At 42.8% G+C, this 19,373-nt stretch overlaps 1 protein-coding gene across 4 annotated transcripts in view; it reads right to left on the bottom strand.

Annotated features, from left to right (window-relative positions):
- Positions 1-19,373, bottom strand: part of SEC16B (SEC16 homolog B, endoplasmic reticulum export factor) — a 102,792-nt gene that overhangs the window by 73,678 nt on the left and 9,741 nt on the right. For 2 of the 4 annotated variants that reach the window (XM_064594273.1, XM_064594277.1), the window contains exon 3: positions 17,878-18,059. The gene's annotated coding sequence lies outside the window, so the exon portion shown is untranslated. Of the gene's footprint in view, positions 1-2,507; positions 2,556-14,973; positions 15,111-17,877; positions 18,060-19,373 lie in introns of those variants that run through there. The other 2 variants (XM_064594276.1, XM_064594275.1) reach the window with 2 other exon arrangements.

Genomic DNA, 19,373 nt, shown 5'->3' with positions numbered 1-19,373 from the left:
GGCTAAGTACATGCCGTCGGCTCAGGCCATGATCCTGGGGTCCTAGGATCAAGGCCCGCATCGGGCTCCCTGCTCAGCAGAGAGTCTGCTTCACCCTCTCCCTCTGCCTCTCTCCCTAGCTTGTACTCTCTCTCTCTCTCTCTCTCAAATAAATAAAATCTTTTTTTTTAATGACCATTTTAACCATTTTGAAATGGACAGTTCAGTGACATTAAGTATATTCGCATTGTCATGCAACCATCACCACCATCCACCTCAAAAACTTTTTCATTGGGGAGCCTGGTGGCTCAGTCATTAAGTGTCTGCCTTCGGCTCAGGTCACGATCCCAGGGTCCTGAGATCGGGCCCCACATCTGGCTCCCTGCTCCGCGGGAAGCCTGCTTTTCCCTCTCCCACTTCCCCTGCTTGTATTCCCTCTCTCTCTGTCTGTCAAATAAATAAATAAATAATCTTTAAAAAAAAAAAACAACTTTTTCATCTTCCCAAACTAAAACTCTGTTCTCACTAAACAGTAACTCCCCATTGTGTCCTCCCCCAGTCCCTGGCAACCACCATTCTACTTTCTATCTCTATGAATTTGACCCCTCTCAGTAGCTCCTGTAAGTGGAATCATATCATCTTTGTCTTTTTGTGATTGGCTTATGTCACTTTGCATAGTGTCTTCAAGGTTCATCCATGTTGTAGCATGTGTCGGAACATCCTTCCTTTTTTTTTTTTTTTAAAGATTTTATTTATTTATTTGACAGAGAGAGAACACACACAAGCAGGGGGAGCTGCAGGCAGAGGGAGAGGGAGAAGCAGGCTCCCCGCCAAGCAGGGAGCCGGATGTGGGGCTCGATCCCAGGACCCCGGGATCATGACCTGAGCCGAAGGCAGCCGCTTAACTGACTGAGCCACCCAGGCGCCCGGAACATCCTTCCTTTTTAAGACCGGATAATATTCCATTGTTTGGATATACCACATTCTGTATACCTAGTCATCTGTTGAAGGACATTTGGGTGGTTACCAAGGTAACGTAGTCTTAACTTATTCCCACAATTTAGACTTGCAGATAATTTAAAATCAATTCCATTTATTGAGTATTTAATAAGGGCAACTCACTGTGCTAGGTATTGTGGGAGGTACAAAGGTGAATCAGACATCGTACCTGCTCTCGAGGAACTTACGCTATACTGGGAAAGGAGGAAAGAAAGAAGTAAAAGTGACTAGCATTTGCTAATAGCTTACCATGCACCAGGTACTTTCCCCAATCACTGCACATATTGCTCATGGCAACATTATGAGGAAGATATTGTAATATCCACTTTACAGGGAGAAAAGGAAGTCTCAAGGACCTTCAATAAGCACCTCCAAAGTGAGGTGAGACTGGGATTCAAACCCACATCGTAGATGCAGAATCTTGTGTTCATTCTAGGGACCAGCTGCTCCCTTTGGTGCAAGGCAGAATGTGACAAATCCTGGGGGAAAAGCTATAGGAAGGTGGAGGGAAGAAATGACCGCCCTCCTCAGGCCACAAGCTCATGGCAGAGGTCAGTCTTGGAGGTCAGGAGGGCTTATGTTTGACAGAGATAAGGGAGTAGAGGTAATTGTTTGCGCAGAGCAAAGGCGGGTTGGCCAAAAATGTAAGTGCGTACAGAGGGGCTCCAGCGTGTAACCTAAGGTTGCAAAGCAGAGTGGGGCAAAATCAAGGACATAAAGAAATGCCAGCTCAAAGAGTCTGAACTCCACCAAGTAGACAACGGGCAGCCATTGTGGGTTTTGAGTCAAACACAGTTACAGCTGTGCTTTGGGAAGGTCACCATGGGAACAGTGCATCACAAGGATGGAGGAGTGGGGGTAGTTTAAAGGTGGGAAAGCCAGTTAGGAAATTACTGGAATTAGCAGATGAGACATAATTAGGCAGAATGGAAAAGAGGATATGGAGGTCAGAGATATCTTAGAGTGGGGATGACAGAACCTGGCCACTAGTGTATTATGAACAGGATGACCATACATCCCGCTTTGCGTGGGACACCTGCCTTCCTGGTTTAACTACTAATAGCACCCTTTCACTCTCAAAGACGTCCAAGTTAGGGCAATAAAGTATATGTCACACTAATTATGAGGAATAAGAAAACAGAATCAAAGGTGACTCTTTTAAAAGACTTTGAACCTAGGGGAGCCTGGGTGGCTCAGTTGGTTAAGCGTCTGCCTTCGGCTCAGGTCATGATCTCAGAGTCCTGGGATCGAGTCCCGCATCGGGCTCCCTGCTCTGCGGGAAGCCTGCTTCTCCCTCTCCCACTCCCCCTACTTGTGTTCCCTCTCTCGTGTGTCTCTCTCTGTCAAATAAATAAATAAAATCTTAAAAAAAATAAAATAAAAGACTTTGAACCTGGATTAATAAGGAAAGTGGTAACACCTTTAGAAACACAGGAGGGAAATAAGGTTTTTTGGAAAGATGATAAGTTTGGATTTGGACAAGCTGAGTTGGCTGCTGAGGTGAGGATTTATTTAAGGGAGATAAGCACCTTGCCCGTGGATTTGCGCTGTATCACATGAAGGAAGGCATCATTGACCTAAAAAATTTCAAAAAGAAAAAATGTGGTCACACTTGTGTATTTCAACAAACAGTTGTTGGTAGTTGGAGTCTTAAAATAGCTAAAATATTAAGATGTGTCTCCAATGAACTATAGCAACTAACTCTGCCATACTAACTAAATAATTAATCACCACAAACTCATAGGAAAAAAAAAATTTAAGAATAACCCAACCTTGGAATTTTTCTGTCTAAGGTATAGTTTTCAATGTTGTCAGATAAATGACAGCAGGGAAGAAGTCCTCAGGCCTGTCCATGCTCTATCATAATATTTCTGTGTGTTCTAGTTTTTGAAGGAATATACCCACTGCCAGAAGAATCAATAGTTTAATATTTTACAATGTTTATCTTTTTATTAAAATTGTCCTGCTTCCAGGGCGCCTGGGTGGCTCAGTTGGTTAAGCGACTGCCTTCGGCTCAGGTCATGATCCTGGAGTCCCGGGATCGAGTCCCGCATCGGGCTCCCTGCTCAGCAGGGAGTCTGCTTCTCCCTCTGACCCTCCCCCCCTCATGTGCTCTCTCTCTCTCAAATAAATAAATAAAATCTTTTAAAAAAAAAATTGTCCTGTTTCCAGCATAACCGAAATTGCAATCTATCTCAAATCCTATTTTTTAGAAGTATAAGGTTATAAAACATAAATTAAGAAGCAGCCACAGTAATCAAGACAGTGTGATACCAGCAAAAGAATAGATAAACAGATCAATGGAACAGATTAGAGCCCAAAAATAGACCCACACAAGTAGAGGCAGCTGATCCTTAACAAAGGAGCAAAGGGAATTCAATGGAGAAAGGATAGTCTTTTCAAGAAATGGTGCTAGAATGACTGGACATCCACATGCAAAAGAAATGAATCAACACACTGTTCCTATATCTTTCACAAAAGTTAACTCAAAATCAATCTGACACCTATATGTAAAAGGCAAAACTATAAAACTTTCAGAAGAAAACAGGAAAAAAAAAATCCACATCACCTTGGATCTGGCAGTGAGCACCAAAGCATGATCCATAAAAGAAAAAACTGCTAAGTTGGACATCATAAAATTATAAATCTCTGCTCTGCAAAAAACACTCAGGAGAATGAAAAGACAAGCCACAGCCTGGGAAAAAATCTTTGTAAGATGCATGTCTCATAAAGAACTTGTATATAGGGGCACGTGGGTGGCTTAGTCGTTAAGCGTCTGCCTTTGGCTCGGGTCATGGTCTCAGGGTCCTGGAATCGAGCCCCGCATCGGGCTCCCGGCTCGACAGGAAGCCTGCTTCTCCCTCTCCCACTCCCCCTGCTTGTGTTCCCTCTCTCACTGTGTCTCTCTCTGTCAAATAAATAAATAAAATCTTAAAAAAAAAAACTTGTATCTAAAATATACAAAGAATTCTTAAAATTCAACAATAAGGGGTGCCTGGGTGGCTCAGTCGATTACGCAGCTGCCTTCAGCTCAGGTCATGATCCCGGGGTCCTGGGATCGAGCCCCATGTTGGGCTCCATGCTCAGTGGGGAGCCTGCTTCTCCCTCTCCCTCTGCCTGTTGCTCTGGCTACTTGTGCTCTCTCTCTGTCAAATAAATAAAATCTTAAAAAACAAAACAAAACAAAAAAAACTCAACAATAAGATCGGGTGCCTGACTAGCTCAGTCAGTGGAGTGTGCAACTCTTGACCTCGGGGTTGTAAGTTCAAGCCCCACGTTGGGTGTGGAGATGACTTAAAAATAAAATCTTTATTTAAAAAAAAACTCAACAGTAAGAAAACAAACAACCCAATTAAAAAAGCAGCAAAAAATCTGAACAGACACCTCATCCATAAAGACAGACAGATGGCAAAAAAAGCACACGAAAAGATGTTCAACATCATACGTCATTAAAGCAATGCACACAAAAACAAGATACCACCACACACCTCTCAGAATAGCTAAAATCCAGAACACGGACAACAGTGGATGCTGGCAAGGATACAGAGCAATAGGAACTTTTTATTCATTGCTGGTGGGAATACAAAATGGTACAACCACTTCGGAGGACAATTTGGCAGTTTCCCACAAGGCTAAACATAATCTTACCATGTGATGCAGCAATCACATTCCTAGGTAATACACTGAAAACTTAGGTCCACACAAATGTTTATAGCACCTTTATTCACAATTGTCAAAACTCGGAAGCAACAGAGATGTCCTTGAGTAGGTGAATGAGTAAATAAACTGTGGTACATCCAGGCAATGGAATATTATTCCGTGATAAGAAGAAATGAGCTATCAAGCCACGAAAAGACATGGGACAATCTTGAGTGCAGACTGTTAAGTAAAAAAGCCAGTCGGAAAAGGATACATACTATATGATTCCAACTATATGACATTCTGGAAAAGCCACAACTATAGAGATAGTAAGAAGATCAGTGGCTGTCAGGGGTTGGGGTAGGGAGCAGGGGTGAATACGTGGAGCCCAGGGAATACCTTAGAGCAATAAAGCTATTCTGTATGATACTATAATGATGGACACATGACATTATACATTTGTCTTGGCAAAACTTATAGAACTGTACAGCACAAAGAGTGAGCCCTAATGTAAACTATAGACTTCAGTTAATAATAATGTATCAATATTGGTTTATCAATTGTAGCAAATGTACCACACCAAAGCAAGATGTTAACACCAATGGAGGGGCGCCCGGGTGGCTCAGTAGGTTAAGCGTCTGCCTTCAGCTCAGGTCATGATCCCAGGGTCCTGGGATCGAGTCCCGCATCAGGCTCCCTACTCAGTGAGGAGCCTCTTCTCCCTCTCATTCCCCCTCTGTACTCTCCTTCTCCCTTTCTCTCTCAAATAAATAAATAAAATCTTAAAAAAAAAAAAAAGGTGTTTAACTAGTGGAAACTGGATGGTGGGAGAAGGAATATAGATAGGAGAATGCTCTATACTTTCTGTTGAATTTTTCTGTAAACATAAGACTGCTGAAAAAGCAAAGTCTCCTGATATTTAATAAAATAAATAATAAATGCAAAAAATTAAAATTGAAAAAGCAAAGAATGGAGGAAAACAGAAGTGTCATTATTTGCATATAATATAATAATCTACATAGAAAAACTAACCAAAGCAATGGACAAGCAAATAAGAAAGGTCTGCAAGATTGTGAGGAACGAGATTAGCTAACAAAAATTACTGATATCTCTCTGTATCAAAATAATCAACTAGGAAATATAACAGAAATAAAATAGTGCTTTCAAAGGCAACAGAAACAGTAAAGTACTTATAATTAACATAACTAAGAATGATCCACAAGACTTTATGGAGAAAAACTTTAAAATCTATTTAAAAACATGACAGAGCTGAATAAACGGCAATATATCCCTATTCACAAATAAGACAACTTAACATTGTAAAAATATCAATAGCAATACTTACCCAAATTAATCTAAAAAGTCAATGCAATTCCATTCCAAATTTCAGCCAGATATTTTTTAGGGACTAAACAAATCTCTTCCAAAATTCACTAAAAGTGCCTGGGTGGCTCAGTCGGTTAAGCATCTGCCTTCGGCCCAGGTCATGATCCCAGGGTCCCGGGATCAAGCCCTGCATCCCACTCATGTTCTCTCTCTCGCTCTCTCTCTCTCTCAAATAAATAAAATCTTAAAAAAAATACCCATAAAATTTACCTAAAAGGATAAAGACTCACAAAGAGCTAAATCAAATTTTAAAAACTAAGATGGAAGAGTGACACTTCCAGATATTAAAACATACTTCAAAGCTATAAAGATAAAAACTGTATGATACTATTATAGGAACAGGAATCTGAACCAAAGGAATAGAAGAGAAAGCAGAGTGTATCTGGGAACTTGAAATAAGATGAAGGGAGCACCACAAATCAATGGAGAAACAATGAACTATTTGGTCCGGGAAAACTGGCTCACTACAAGGGGAAAAATAAAAATTGGTTACCTGATTTATACCCAATACAGAGGTGACTTAAGATGGATTAAATCCTTAAGTGTGAAATAAAAGTATAAAGTTAGTACAGAGGGGCACCTGGGTGGCTCAGTCAGTTAAGCAGCCGACTCTGGACTTCAGCTCAAGTCATGATCAGGGTTCTGGAATCAAGCCCTGCACCAGGGTCCATGCTCAATTGAGAGTCTGCTTGAGATTCTCTCTCTCCCTCTCCTTCTGCCCCTGCCCCTGCTCACACACACACACACTCTCTCTCTCAAATAAATAAATCTTAAAAATAAAAGTTAGTAGAGAAAAATAGAGAAGATCATTGTGGCCCAGATATGACAAAAGACTTTTTAAACATGTCCCAAATAGCACTAACCCATAAGGCAATTTGCTTGATTATATTAAATCGAGACAAAGGTGATAGAGAAATAACAAATTTAGAAGGACAGACCTTTGCAAAGTCTCAAACTAACATCTAGAACCTTGCTACTCACAGGGTGGTTCAAGGACCATAGGCTTCTGCATCATCTGGGAGCTTATTAGAAATGCACAATCTTGAGCCCCCTCCCACCTTTACTGAATCATAATCTGCATCTTAACAAGATCCCCAGGTGATTCATATGCACATTAAAATTTGTGAACTACAGATCACACAAGGGACTTCTGCAAATTGGTAAGAAAGAGGCAGGAAGCCCTGTAGAAAGCTGCATGAAGGGCTGAAATTGCTAAACTCGAATGTTTACCGAATCTATAAAGAGATGCTTACACTGATTAGAAATCAGGGAAACGCAAATTAAAATAATAAGATGCCACTTCATGCCTATCGGTTTGGCAAAAATCAGAAAGTAGGACAATGCTACATAGCAACAGGGTGGCGAATAAAGAATTCGCATGCACTGCAGGAAGGGGCATAAACTGGTCAAGTCATCCTGGAGAGCAGTTTGCTGACAAATTAAGTATGCATATATCCTGTGACCCAACAACCCTACTCCCAGGAAAATACTCCCAAAGCAACTTTGCGTAAGTCCCGACTGTGAGACTGTGGATGACAGTGCTGATTATGGCGGCAGGGAATCAGGTCAACCCCAGAGGGCATCACTAGGAAGCAGATGTGTAAAATATGGCAGGTGCACACCACGGTGTCATCTGCAGCAGTGGGAAGCAATGAACTGGAAACAGCACCAGCAACATAGGTGGATCTTAAAAAGACGACGCTGAGTGAAAAATGAAGAAACAGAACAAGGTCCACAGCACAACCCTATGCTGTTATTTATTTGTGTGACTTGAAAATAAATGAGCGCACAAAAATATGTATGTTTTCAAAGGAAATATAAATCCAAGGACATGTACCAAACACACTACAGAGTGTGTCTGAGGAGAGGAAAACAAGTGGAGGACAGTAGTGGGCAGTGAGGATAAAGGGAGTAACTAATAAAGACATCCAGAAATACACAGACGTAAAAACAAAAGATGGGCCAACCGTGCAAATGTGCTTTGAAATGAGGAATATGAATAACCAACCCTTCCCACTTGAAATCCTTCCTCAAAAGCATAGAAAAATAAATAAATAAAAATAAGCAGAGAAACCAACCAATCAATCAAACAAACCAATTCTCTGCAGCACAAAATCTCTGGTTTCAAAAACATCTGTCTTAATAAAGTATATTTCAATATTAAAAAAAAAAACACATCCGTCCTGTGGGTCTTTGTGCCTTACGGAGACCTTTCCAATCCATGCAAATTTAGACATACTCAAAGGAGGTGGAAGAGGTCTAAGACACGTGTTTTGAAACATGCACCCCTGCCCTGCCGATCACGATCACTTGGAGGCACAGCTCAGGTGACTCACAGCTGCATCTCTCCCTCTCAGTTAGAAGCCGCGTGTTCCCAGAGATCTGTCACAGCCCAACGACAGAAAATACTCGGGAAAGCCAGCACAATTCGAGATAGTGATACTTCTTTTACCTGGCATCCTGGAGAAATAAGGAATCTCCTAACAAGTAAATCTTAACATAAAAAGAACATTGTCCCTTTAAATGCTAGAGCTTCTTTTTAATCATTTTGCATATAAATATTTATAAAAATGGAGCACACATTTACCTCACTTCTCTGAAAGATAATCTTGGTGGGAAGCATACACTTTTTGTTCCATGATTTGGGAACCTCATGACTTTGAAGATCTGTGATTTTCCCTTCTGTTTTTCAGATGTTCTGTTACTTCTCTGTCCAGTTGCCACTTCTGCTGTGATTGCAGATGCTTCTAAAATTAACCCAACTCTGTCCCCTTTCTACCCTGGGTTTCTATCGGGGCTAGGAAAACAGACAACCGGTGGCCTTAAGAACTGGATGCTTAATAAGTGTGATAAGGCTCTGAGTGAGAAACTAAGAAGGAAAGTGCAGGGCATTAGACCAGAGTCTTCTGATAGCTAATTCAGATGCCTGGGGACATTTTCCTCCTTCTGCATTCTACCAGCTGTGGAAAGGGAAGGTGCTCCATACTGCTCCCCAGACAGATCCACAGGCTGTCCCCAGAACCCTCCCTCACAGTGGGTGAAGCCATAATTCAATTTGTCTCTGGAGATACGCAACCCGGAACGTGGGGGCAGGGTGAGGATATTGCTTTTGTTTTAGGTTCCGCTGCTGGAATTTTTAATTAGCTTATCAAGCAGGAATAATCAGAGTAAGCTATAGCTCCCTAAATATATCATGCTGATTCATGCCTCCTTAGAAACCATCCCTTCCCCCTATAATAACCCTGTCCTGAGAGCTTCCCGAAAAAACAAAGAAATTTCTTAAGTCTTAGTTTTTATTGACTGGCATACAGAATACCCCATGAAAGTTGATGAATAAAATGAACTCATGAATGAATGAATATACCTGGGACTGAGTGGGATTGTTTTTATTTTTTTTTTTTTTAAAGATTTTATTTATTTATTTGACAGAGAAAGACACAGCGAGAGAGGGAACACAAACGGGGAGTGGGAGAGGGAGTAGCAGACTCCCCGCCGAGCAGGGAGCCCGATGCGGGACTCGATCCCGGGACTCCAGGATCATGACCTAAGCCGAAGGCAGTCGCTTAACCAACTGAGCCACCCAGGCGCCCGGGATTGTTTTTAAAAGGTAAAAAATATTTAGTTAGTGATACACAGTCCCAGTGGAATTATATTTATTATGTCATTGCTCTAATACAAGTTGATCTGAATCTTCTTTTAAAAGTCAGTCAACGCATTTTACCCAAAAAGAGATACAGATGACAAATAAGCATACGAAAAGATACTCAAGATCATTATTCAATAGAGAAATGCAAATTAAACCCACAATTAGATACCACCAGATACCTACTAGAATGGCTAACATGAAGGAAAATGACCTGACAGTATGAAGTTCTGGCAGGTGCCCAACAACTAGACTCTCATAAATTTGTCGGTGGGAATGCGAAATAATACCACCACTCTGATAAGCAGTTGGTAGTTTATTAAAAGTTAACTATATAGTAGCAAATCAGTACAAACAAAATCCCGAAGCGCACAGATAATGCATACTGGAACATCAGTGTCTCACCTAGAATACACCAAAAAATAGAAAACCCAACATGCTATGTATGGGCTTTGGTAGGAATGCAATAATAGTTGCCGTGTCTTCAAAACCTGGGCGGTAGAGACAGGAAGGCAAAGAGAAAGAGCAGTGGACACAGTCAAGCGTGCCTCTTCCTGAGGAACATCGATAACTGGCATTTGTAGGATTCTGCATAGATTTCTTTTAAACTGACATTGTTATCTAATGATGTTAACTAGGCACCATTGGAGACCGGGGGGAATAAACCTGCTCTGTAAATAAAGCCAACTAAATGTCTGCGCAAATTTATAAAAGTTAAACATATGCTTAGCACATGACGCAGAAATCCCAGTCCTAAATTAAAAAAAAAAAAAAGTCTATACAAAACTTGTATGTGAATGTTTATAGAAGGCTTATTCATAATCACCAAAAACTAAAAATAATCAAACAACTATTAATTGATAAATGAAAAAATAAGTTGTGGAACATCCGCACAATGAAACACTCTTCAGCAGTAAAAAAAAAAAGAACAAATTACTGACGTATGCAAAACTGTGGGTGGGGCACCTGGGTGACCCAGTCAGTGAGGTATCTGCCTTCAGCTCAGGTCATGATCCTGGGGTCCAGGGATCGAGTCCCATGTGGGGTTCCCTGCTCAGAGGGAGTCTGTTTGTCCCTCCCTCTGCCTCTCCATCCCTCATGCTTGCTCTCTAATAAATAAAATCTTGGAAAAAAAAAAAATCCATGGGGGAGGCTCAGAAGTATTACACAAGGTCTGAAAGAAGCCAGACTGAAAAGACTATCTCCTGGGTATGACTCCATTTATATGACATTCTGGAAAAGGCAAAACTATGAGGAGAGAAAACAGACCAGTGGTTGCCAGGGGCTGTGGGGTAGGAGAAGGGGATTGATGACAAAGGGGCACAAGGGCACTTTTCAGAGTGATGAACCGTTCTATATCTTGATTGCAGTGGGGTGGTTACATGACTATGTGTTTGTCAAAGCTCAGAGTGAGTTTTACTAAATGTAGATGACAGGTCAATAAACCTAACTTAAAAAAAAAAAGTCAAGCCATGTATTATGAAACACAAATATAAATAAATCTTCAAAACTAAGTGTCAGCCTGGGTTCCTTAGAAAATAGAGCCTAGTCAAAACGTATGCCGTAGGGGCACTTGGGTGCTCAGTAGGTTAAGCATCTGACTCTTGATTTCAGCTCAAGTCATGATCTCAGGGTTGTGGAATCGAGCCCTGGGTCAGGCTCCGCACTCAGCGGGGAGTCTCCTTGGGATTCTCTCTCTCCCTCTCTCTCTCTTTCTTTCTCAAATAAATAAATCTTTAGAAAAAAATCTATGCCCTAACGCTTCACTGTAATCCCAGGGAGGCAAGGGTGAGGGAAAAGGTGAAGTGAATCAAGGAGGGAGGCGTGTGTTACTGATCCTGAACCAGTCACAGCTCCAGGGGGACCTCTCCAGAGAGGCCATATAGAGCCCACTGCTTGTTGACATACTCCATCAGGAGGAACAAAGGCAGCAATTTGTCTCGTCTTTCATTTGTCAAAGCTTGCCCCATGCAGTAAACTGCCCCCCAACTTCCCGGTTGCATTACCCAGACCCCCGCATCCAATTTCCGGGGAAGCCAGTACTTCAACAGGTCCTTCGGATCAGCACCGTGCACCAGGACCGCAGCAGCTCCCACCCTGAAGAGCACGGTGGAGGCCCTGCCTAGGATCGGCTCTCCCGCCGGGGAAAGCTTGTGACCGCAAGGGTTAGGAGATGGGCCGCAGGGACAGGGTCTCGGTGTATGACGGCAGGGATCAGTGGTGTGAGCCATCACTAGAGAAGGGTGACAAGGGGCCAGGGCCTGAACTGGGTCTGGAATAGTGGACTCAAACTAATGTAGTCTCCAAACATAGAGAGTAATTTAATCTTTAAGACTATTCCATAGATACACTCAGGAAACTCCAAGTAAACAATTTCTATCTATCTAATCTATTCATGTGGTGACCTCCCTGACCTTTATATGACAAACAAGTTCAGATCTCTGAGGTGTAAGTCCTACGTCTGGCTGAGACGTTTGTGAGCATCTCCCTACAGAAAGCAGACTTGGCACCTCTGAATAAGGCCATGCCCTGGACAGATCACGGGGCTCGTGCGTGGCCCACCTGTCAGGGCGCGGATGCTACACTTCAGAAAATAATAAATTCTAGTTAAAATTCAAAATTGAAAGACTATCTTTCTAATCCTGCCCATGAATATAGCGAGTGTCTGCTATGTGCTTTTACATGTGTTATCTTATTTAATCTTCACAACGACCTTAGTATGTAGAGTATATTACTGCTCCCATTACAGATGAGGAAACTCAAGCATATAGACGTGAGCAACTTGCCCATAGCCAGTTAAGTGGTAGGGCCAGGATCTGAACTCAGGTGGTCTGACCTGATAGCCTCCTACTTTCAGTCAGTCATTCGACAGATACATGAGTACCTGTCAGGAGCTGGAGACAAGGACATGCACGGCCCCCTGCCCACATGGAGCTTACGGTCTATGGGAATGACAAGCATTGAACAATTACAAGTAGACAAAGAAGACACACAGAGTACTACGGGAGCTCATACCTCGTGCTTCGTACAGGCTAGGGTACAAAGTATGTAGTCATTAATATCAACTATCAAGGTCCAATCTATAAGCTCACATATTCAGGAGAAAAGCAAGCTAGGAAGCACGGTGTCTCTGGCTATTATATATATATACTTGTATATATTCGTACAGTGGTCATTTTCCGAGCCCAGGCAGGTTCCGATAAATAATTTTTTCTAAGACATTAACAGATTTACATAAAAAATATTACCCACGTTAAGTGGGTAATATATACATTCATTTAATCATCTTCATTTTAAAAAAACAAAATATATAAATTCTGGTAGTGCCTATACAGTGACTAATGGATGAATTACAGCCCTATGACGCGGGGTGTGATTTAGTGTTCTGTTCAAGATTCCTGGTTGTTTTAACTGCAAGATAGCTCTTTCACACAGATAATTCTCCGATGGATGGACAAACTTCATACTCTAAAATAAGGTTTCTGGGGCGCCTGGGTGGCTCAGTCGTTGAGCGTCTGCCTTCGGCTCGGGTCATGATCCCGGGGTCCTGGGATTGAGCCCCGCATCAGGCTTCCTGCTCCGCAGGAAGCCTGCTTCTCCCTCTGCTTGTGCTTTCTCTTTCTCTCTGACAAATAAATAAATAAAATCTTAAAAAAATAAATAAATAATTTTAAAAATAAATAAAACAACAATCCCAGTCTGGCTTTCTCTCCTGCCTGAGCAGCACCTGGAACATAGGTCAGTGGGAAGAAGAGGCGGTTCAAACCAGCCAGCGTTTGCGGGCCTGTCCTAATTGCCTTCATCCTCTATCAACAGGTATACATGAGCCTCGGGTGAAGCAAACCTCGGCTCGCAAGACACATGATAAAAGCCACAAGATGGAACGGGACTCAGAAATTCTTCAAACTGGTGGTCTTCAAGTTTTTAAGCTGCAAAACCTTCTCACAAAAGAAAAAGGTGAACGCAAAGGTAAAGATGCGCAGCTACTCAGAGCCCCACAGCAGAGGGGGCCCCAGAACCCAGGCCGCTCAGGTCTCTCTCCACCCGCCCACATCCTGGCTGTGGCCCCTGAAGCATCACCCCCTGCAGCGGTGTGGAGACCGCAGGTCAGAAAGGAGAGGAGACTTCCACAGGGTTGCCACCGGAGAAGGCAAAGCCAGAAGTAGAATCCGACCAGTTTTCCGACGGCCAGTCCGGTTCTCTTTTTCCCACCCAACGTGACCCTCTGGACTAACATACGAAAAGGAAGAGGAAGAAAGTAAACCACTTTCTTGGGAAAAACATCCAAATGGAAGGCTGGCGGGCAACGAAGTCTGGCACTGACATCTCAGGCCTCACTAATCTGCATACGAACAAAACGGCTCGGCCATCGAAGGCTGGCTGGAATCACCAAAACAGTCTTTTGAACATTAAAGCAAATTAAAGCAAAAAAAAAGAAGAAGAAAGAAAAAAAAAAAAGGACTTCACAGTGAATGCCTAACAGATTCACATTTACAACTATACTGCATATGTATGCCCACAATTACACTTTGGAGGAAGTTTAAGCCACATTAATGGGACTGAGGGGGAATGAAAAAAGGGAATGAAGACCCAACAAAGTTCAGTACGGTGACTAATGGATGAATTACAGCCCTCTGACACGGGGAGTGATCTAGTGTTTTGTTCACAGAACCTCAGCTTAGATCATCTGGTTGTACTTTAAAGTGGCTGTCTTCTAAAATCAAAGGTCAAGTTAAATGCTTCCTTCTCAGACCGGTATGTTATGGAGTTCAGGGTTCATAGAAACACGGGTAAATGATTTTCTAAAGTACCATCACTTCCCTCTGCTTAAGAAACCAGTGACGTAGGGAGAGCCCTCAAAATCCAGCTCCTCTGTGGCCTGCGCAAATTCAGCCTCCCCGGTGGCTCCCTGGGCCTGAGGCGACCGCCATACAAGCCCGAAGACCCGGAGAAATCCTGTCACCCTGCAGCCTGTGAGACCCCATTATTCTGCACTGCATTTGTACCTTTTCTCTTTTTTTTTTTAATGTTTTTTTTTTTAATTTATTTATTCATGAGAGTCAGAGAGAGAGAGAGAGAGAGGCAGAGGGAAAAGCAGGCTTCCCGCCCAGCAGGGAACCCGATGCGGGGCTCGATCCCAGAACCCTGGGATCATGACCTGAGCCAAAGGCAGACGCTTAACCATCTGAGCCACCCAGGCGTCCCTGTTTGTACCTTCTCATTCCATAAAAGAAGGATTTATGGAACCCAGAGAGAAACCGCCCAGTCGTTTGACACCGATTAGGTCCTGGCGTTTAGCCACATCACCTCCCTCCAGAGCATCTCACCTCCTCCAGCTTAAAAACTGCTCTGACGTGTGGCTGGATGAGCCCTTGCTGGCAGTACTGAAGAGCCGAGGACAGGGTTCTGGAGAAGACGGGAAAGTTCTGCTCTTTGTACCGGCCCCAGTACAGCCCCATGGCAGAGACATTCTTCAAGAGCAAAAGGTTGGCTGGCACAGAAGCAATGGATCCTCCAGCAAAACCCACCACCACGATCCTGCCCTCCCATGCCAGGCTGGGAAGAAAGGACAAGGAAAAGAAATTATTATTATTTTTTTTTTAAGATTTTATTTAGGGACGCCTGGGTGGCTCAGATGGTTAAGCATCTGCCTTCGGCTCAGGTCATGATCCCAGGGTCCTGGGATCAAGTCCCGCATCGGGCTCCCTGCTCAGCAGGGAGTCTGCTTCTCCCTCTGCCTCTCTCTGTCTCTCATGAACAAATAAATAAAATCTTTATTTATTTATTTATTTATTTTATTTTTTTAAATAAAATCTTTATTTATTTATTTATTTATTTATTTTAAATAAAATCTTTATTTATTTATTTATTTTTTTTTTTTTTTTTTAAGATTTTATTTATTTGTTCATGAGAGACAGAGAGAGAGGCAGAGGGAGAAGCAGGCTCCCAAGGAGCAGGGAGCCCGATGCGGGACTCGATCCCAGGACCCTGGGATCATGACCTGAGCCCAAGGCAGACGCTTAACCATCTGAGCCACCCAGGCACCTGGAAAAGAAATTATTTTAAAAAGCAACATATATATATTCACACTCCTTGGAATGGCTACTATAAACAATAACAACCACAACAGAAAATAACAAGTGTTAGCAAGGATACAGGGAAACCCTCATGTACTATTGGTGGGACTGTAAAATGGCGCAACTGGAAAACAGTATGGAGGTTCCTCAGAAAATTAAAAATAGAACTACTGTATAATCCAGCAATGCCACTCTGGGTCTATATCCAAAATCACTGAAAACAGGGTCTTGGAGAGATAGTTGCACTCCTGCGCCCACAGCAGCACTATCTACCGTAGCCAAGAGGGAGAAGCAACCCAGATGTCCATCAGCCAATAGACAGATAAACAAAATGTGTTATATACATACAACAGGATACTGTTCAGCTTTAAACAGGAAGGAAATGCTGTCACATGCTATGACATGGATGAACCTTGAGGACATTAGGCTAAATGAAATAAGCGAGTCACAAAAAGACAAATACTGTATGATTTACTTATATGAGATATCTAAAGTACTCAAATTCATAGAAACAGAAAGTAAAATGGCGGTGACCAGGGGCTGGGGGGAGGGAGAAACAGGAATTGCTATTTAATGGGTCAAGAATTTTAGATTTGCAAGATGAAAAGGTGATGGACATCTGTTTCACAACAATGTAAATATACTTTACACTACAGAACTATATACTTAAAAATGGTTAATGTAAAAAAATGGTTAATATAGCAAATTTGACGTTATGTTTTTTTAATCACAATAAAAAGGGTAGAATGAAAAAAGCAATCTACATTAATTTACAGAGATAAAAAATAGAAGTTATCAGAGAGGTTGGGGGGAAAGGAGCAGTTACTATTCAACAGGTATAGAGTCTTTGCTGGGGACAGGGACACAACATTGTGAGTGTACTTAATGCCAGTGAATTTTACATTAACAAATGTTTATAATGTTATGTGTATTTTACCACAACTTTAAAAAAAAAAAAGCAACATGCATTAAAGCCCCAGCTGGGAATTCCTCTTGACCTGACAAACTGGCAGGGGTGAACCATCCTATAGCACTTTGGGTTCTTCAGTAGGAAAACATAAAAATAAGCCACAAGCAGGGCACCTGGGTGGCTCAGCTGGCTAAGCAACTGCCTTCAACTCCTGGGATCGAGTCCCCCATCGGGATCCCTGCTCAGCAGGGAGTTTGCTTCTCCCTCTCCCTCTGCTGCTCCCCCTGATCGTGCTCTCTCCTTCTATCAAATAAATAAATAAAAATCTTCTTTAAAAATTTGTAAACATCTTTGATACAGAATATGTGTATCTTTGTTTGGGTTTTGGTTTTTGCTTTTTTTTTTTTAGAGGGAAATGAGAAGTGCTTGTGATAACACTGTTAGCTGTTACCCAGAAGGCAAGAGGGATGTGAGAACCAGGAGCTGTCTGTCCTGGCTCTACTGTGGAGTCAACACCTTCCTGTCTTTGCTTCTCTGAGCAAAGCAGCACCCAGCATGGTGCATTGATGCTCAGGGGCCAGAGAACCAACTGGGTCCCTTCTGTGGGTATGCTGTTCTGTCTGCTTCTGTTTCTTCAACTTTAAACTGACATAAACCACAGAATTGTGCTTGCCAGGATGACAGGAGATATGAAACCAGTATTAACGGAACACTCCAGAGTCCCTGGTTAAAAACAGAATGAGAATTGGTGTGGATACAACAGTCCCACTAAAACTCATTGGCTGCTTCTGAAACCAGTGAGATCAAAAGAGTCTGTACTTTGGTGCATGGTGAGCTAGGGACCTGCCACCACCCCCGCCCCTGGGTCATGCTAACATCTGAATGATGATCCCAAGAATTACCCACACGATGTATATAAAGTAGTTAATGGGGCCCAGCATAGCTGAATTTAACACATACATAAATTCTAACACATTCAATACTGCCAACTAGAGAGTCTGCAGTCATTTTTTGGATATTTTCCAGTTGGATATCTTGTTTTTCTATATTTAAGCATTTCCTGATTTTCCCTCTGCTTCTATTCCTTTTCACCCTCCCACTCAGCTATTCTCGTTGATACCGAAGCTTACAGGAAAAGTGAGCAGCAAAAATGGAAGAGAAGTAAGGCCAGAAGGCAGGCAGGTCTGGAAAGGTGTCAGCAGACGCCCAGGTCCAACCCCCTCTGGAAAGACCACCACACGCACCTGCGGAGCGCCTCCAGGAAGACATCTCCTCCCACAGTGTCGATGGCCACGTTCAGCCCCCCAGTGCCCACCAGCTTCCTCACTGCCTCCTTCAGGCCGCCCTGACCATAGTTCACAGTGGACTGTGCGCCCTTCTGCATCGCCAGCTTGCACTTCTCGTCACTTCCGGCTGCAGCTATCACCTGCACAGAGAACACAAAGCTTCTGATGATCCAGAATGTGTACCAAGAGGGGCTCACCCTACCCACTCAGCTTCCCACCAAAGGGTACTAACCGAGGAAACCAATGTGACCTTGCTGCCCCAGCATCAGCCTCAATCCCACACATCAAGGCCAACCCTCAGCACCATCACACTGGACCCTCCACACCCACTGGCCATGAGATTCACATTTCCAGGAATCCTGGAACCCCAATGAGTCTAGCTAGGAGATGATTCAGGAGACACTCAGAAAGTCTTCTCCAAATGTGGATGAAACCGTCATTTCCTGAGCACCTACTATGAGTCAAGTAATAAAGATACCCAAGCCTAGAGTCAAGATAGCAAGATACAGCAGTGTGAAGGTGGGGAAGAACAGAGGGTTGCAGAAGTGCAAATGAGAGGTAGTCAATCTAGATCGAGATCTCGAAAGGCTTCTCAGAGGGTAAAACAAGATTCGGTAAAAAGATCTTCAAGTCGGAAAGACCTGAGTTCAAATCCTGGCTCTGCTACTAACTAGCAGCGTTACCTAAGACAAATGTAATACTTACATAATGCTCACTATGTGCCAGGTACTCTTCTAAATGCTTTACATATATTCATAACTCACTTAGTCTTAATAACCCAACGATACACACACTATGAGCATCCCCATATTAGAGATGAAGAAACTGAAGCAGAAGAAGTTAAGTAACTTGCTCAAGGTCACACAGCTAATGGGAGGCAGAACTGGGATCAAGCCCAGGTTGTCCATCTCCAGAGTTCATGCTTTTAACCTCTATGCTGCCCACCAGCTTCCCTAAGCTTCAGTTACCTCATCCGTAAAACAAGATTTATTTTAAAAATCAAATCGAATACTGTACATAAGGCACTTGAAAAATAAAGTGCTAGATAAATGGAATCTATTGTTACACATACACAATCATGTATTCTATTTAAACCTCATAAGAACATTACAGGGGCAGTATAATTACGCCAATTCTATAGATGGCGTCACAGACCTAGAGGTTAAGTAATTAACCCAGGCTCAGCACCCACCAGCCCAGGCAGTTGGGCCCCAAGGTGACATTCAGAACTTGCATTCAAACACACAAGATCATCAGTGCCCTTAGAAGATTTCAAACTCACCCAGAACTATTTGAACCTGAAAGCTGCCCTCAAGTACCTTCACACCACACCGGAGGGCAGACACCAGCCTAGGATCAGGGAGTTGACACCAATCTAGATTCTCAAAAGGGTGCCAGTGAGACCTGCCACAAACCCCTGTCTCCCCTGGTGCCTTACTTTATCTGTGAAATAG

The sequence above is a fragment of the Mirounga angustirostris genome, unplaced genomic scaffold (assembly GCF_029215605.1).
Source record: "Mirounga angustirostris isolate CCGP_5_RB_7025 unplaced genomic scaffold, mMirAng1.0.hap1 SCAF_6, whole genome shotgun sequence".
In the NCBI taxonomy this organism is placed as follows: domain Eukaryota; kingdom Metazoa; phylum Chordata; class Mammalia; order Carnivora; family Phocidae; genus Mirounga; species Mirounga angustirostris.
This window is presented reverse-complemented; position numbering and strand designations above follow the sequence as displayed.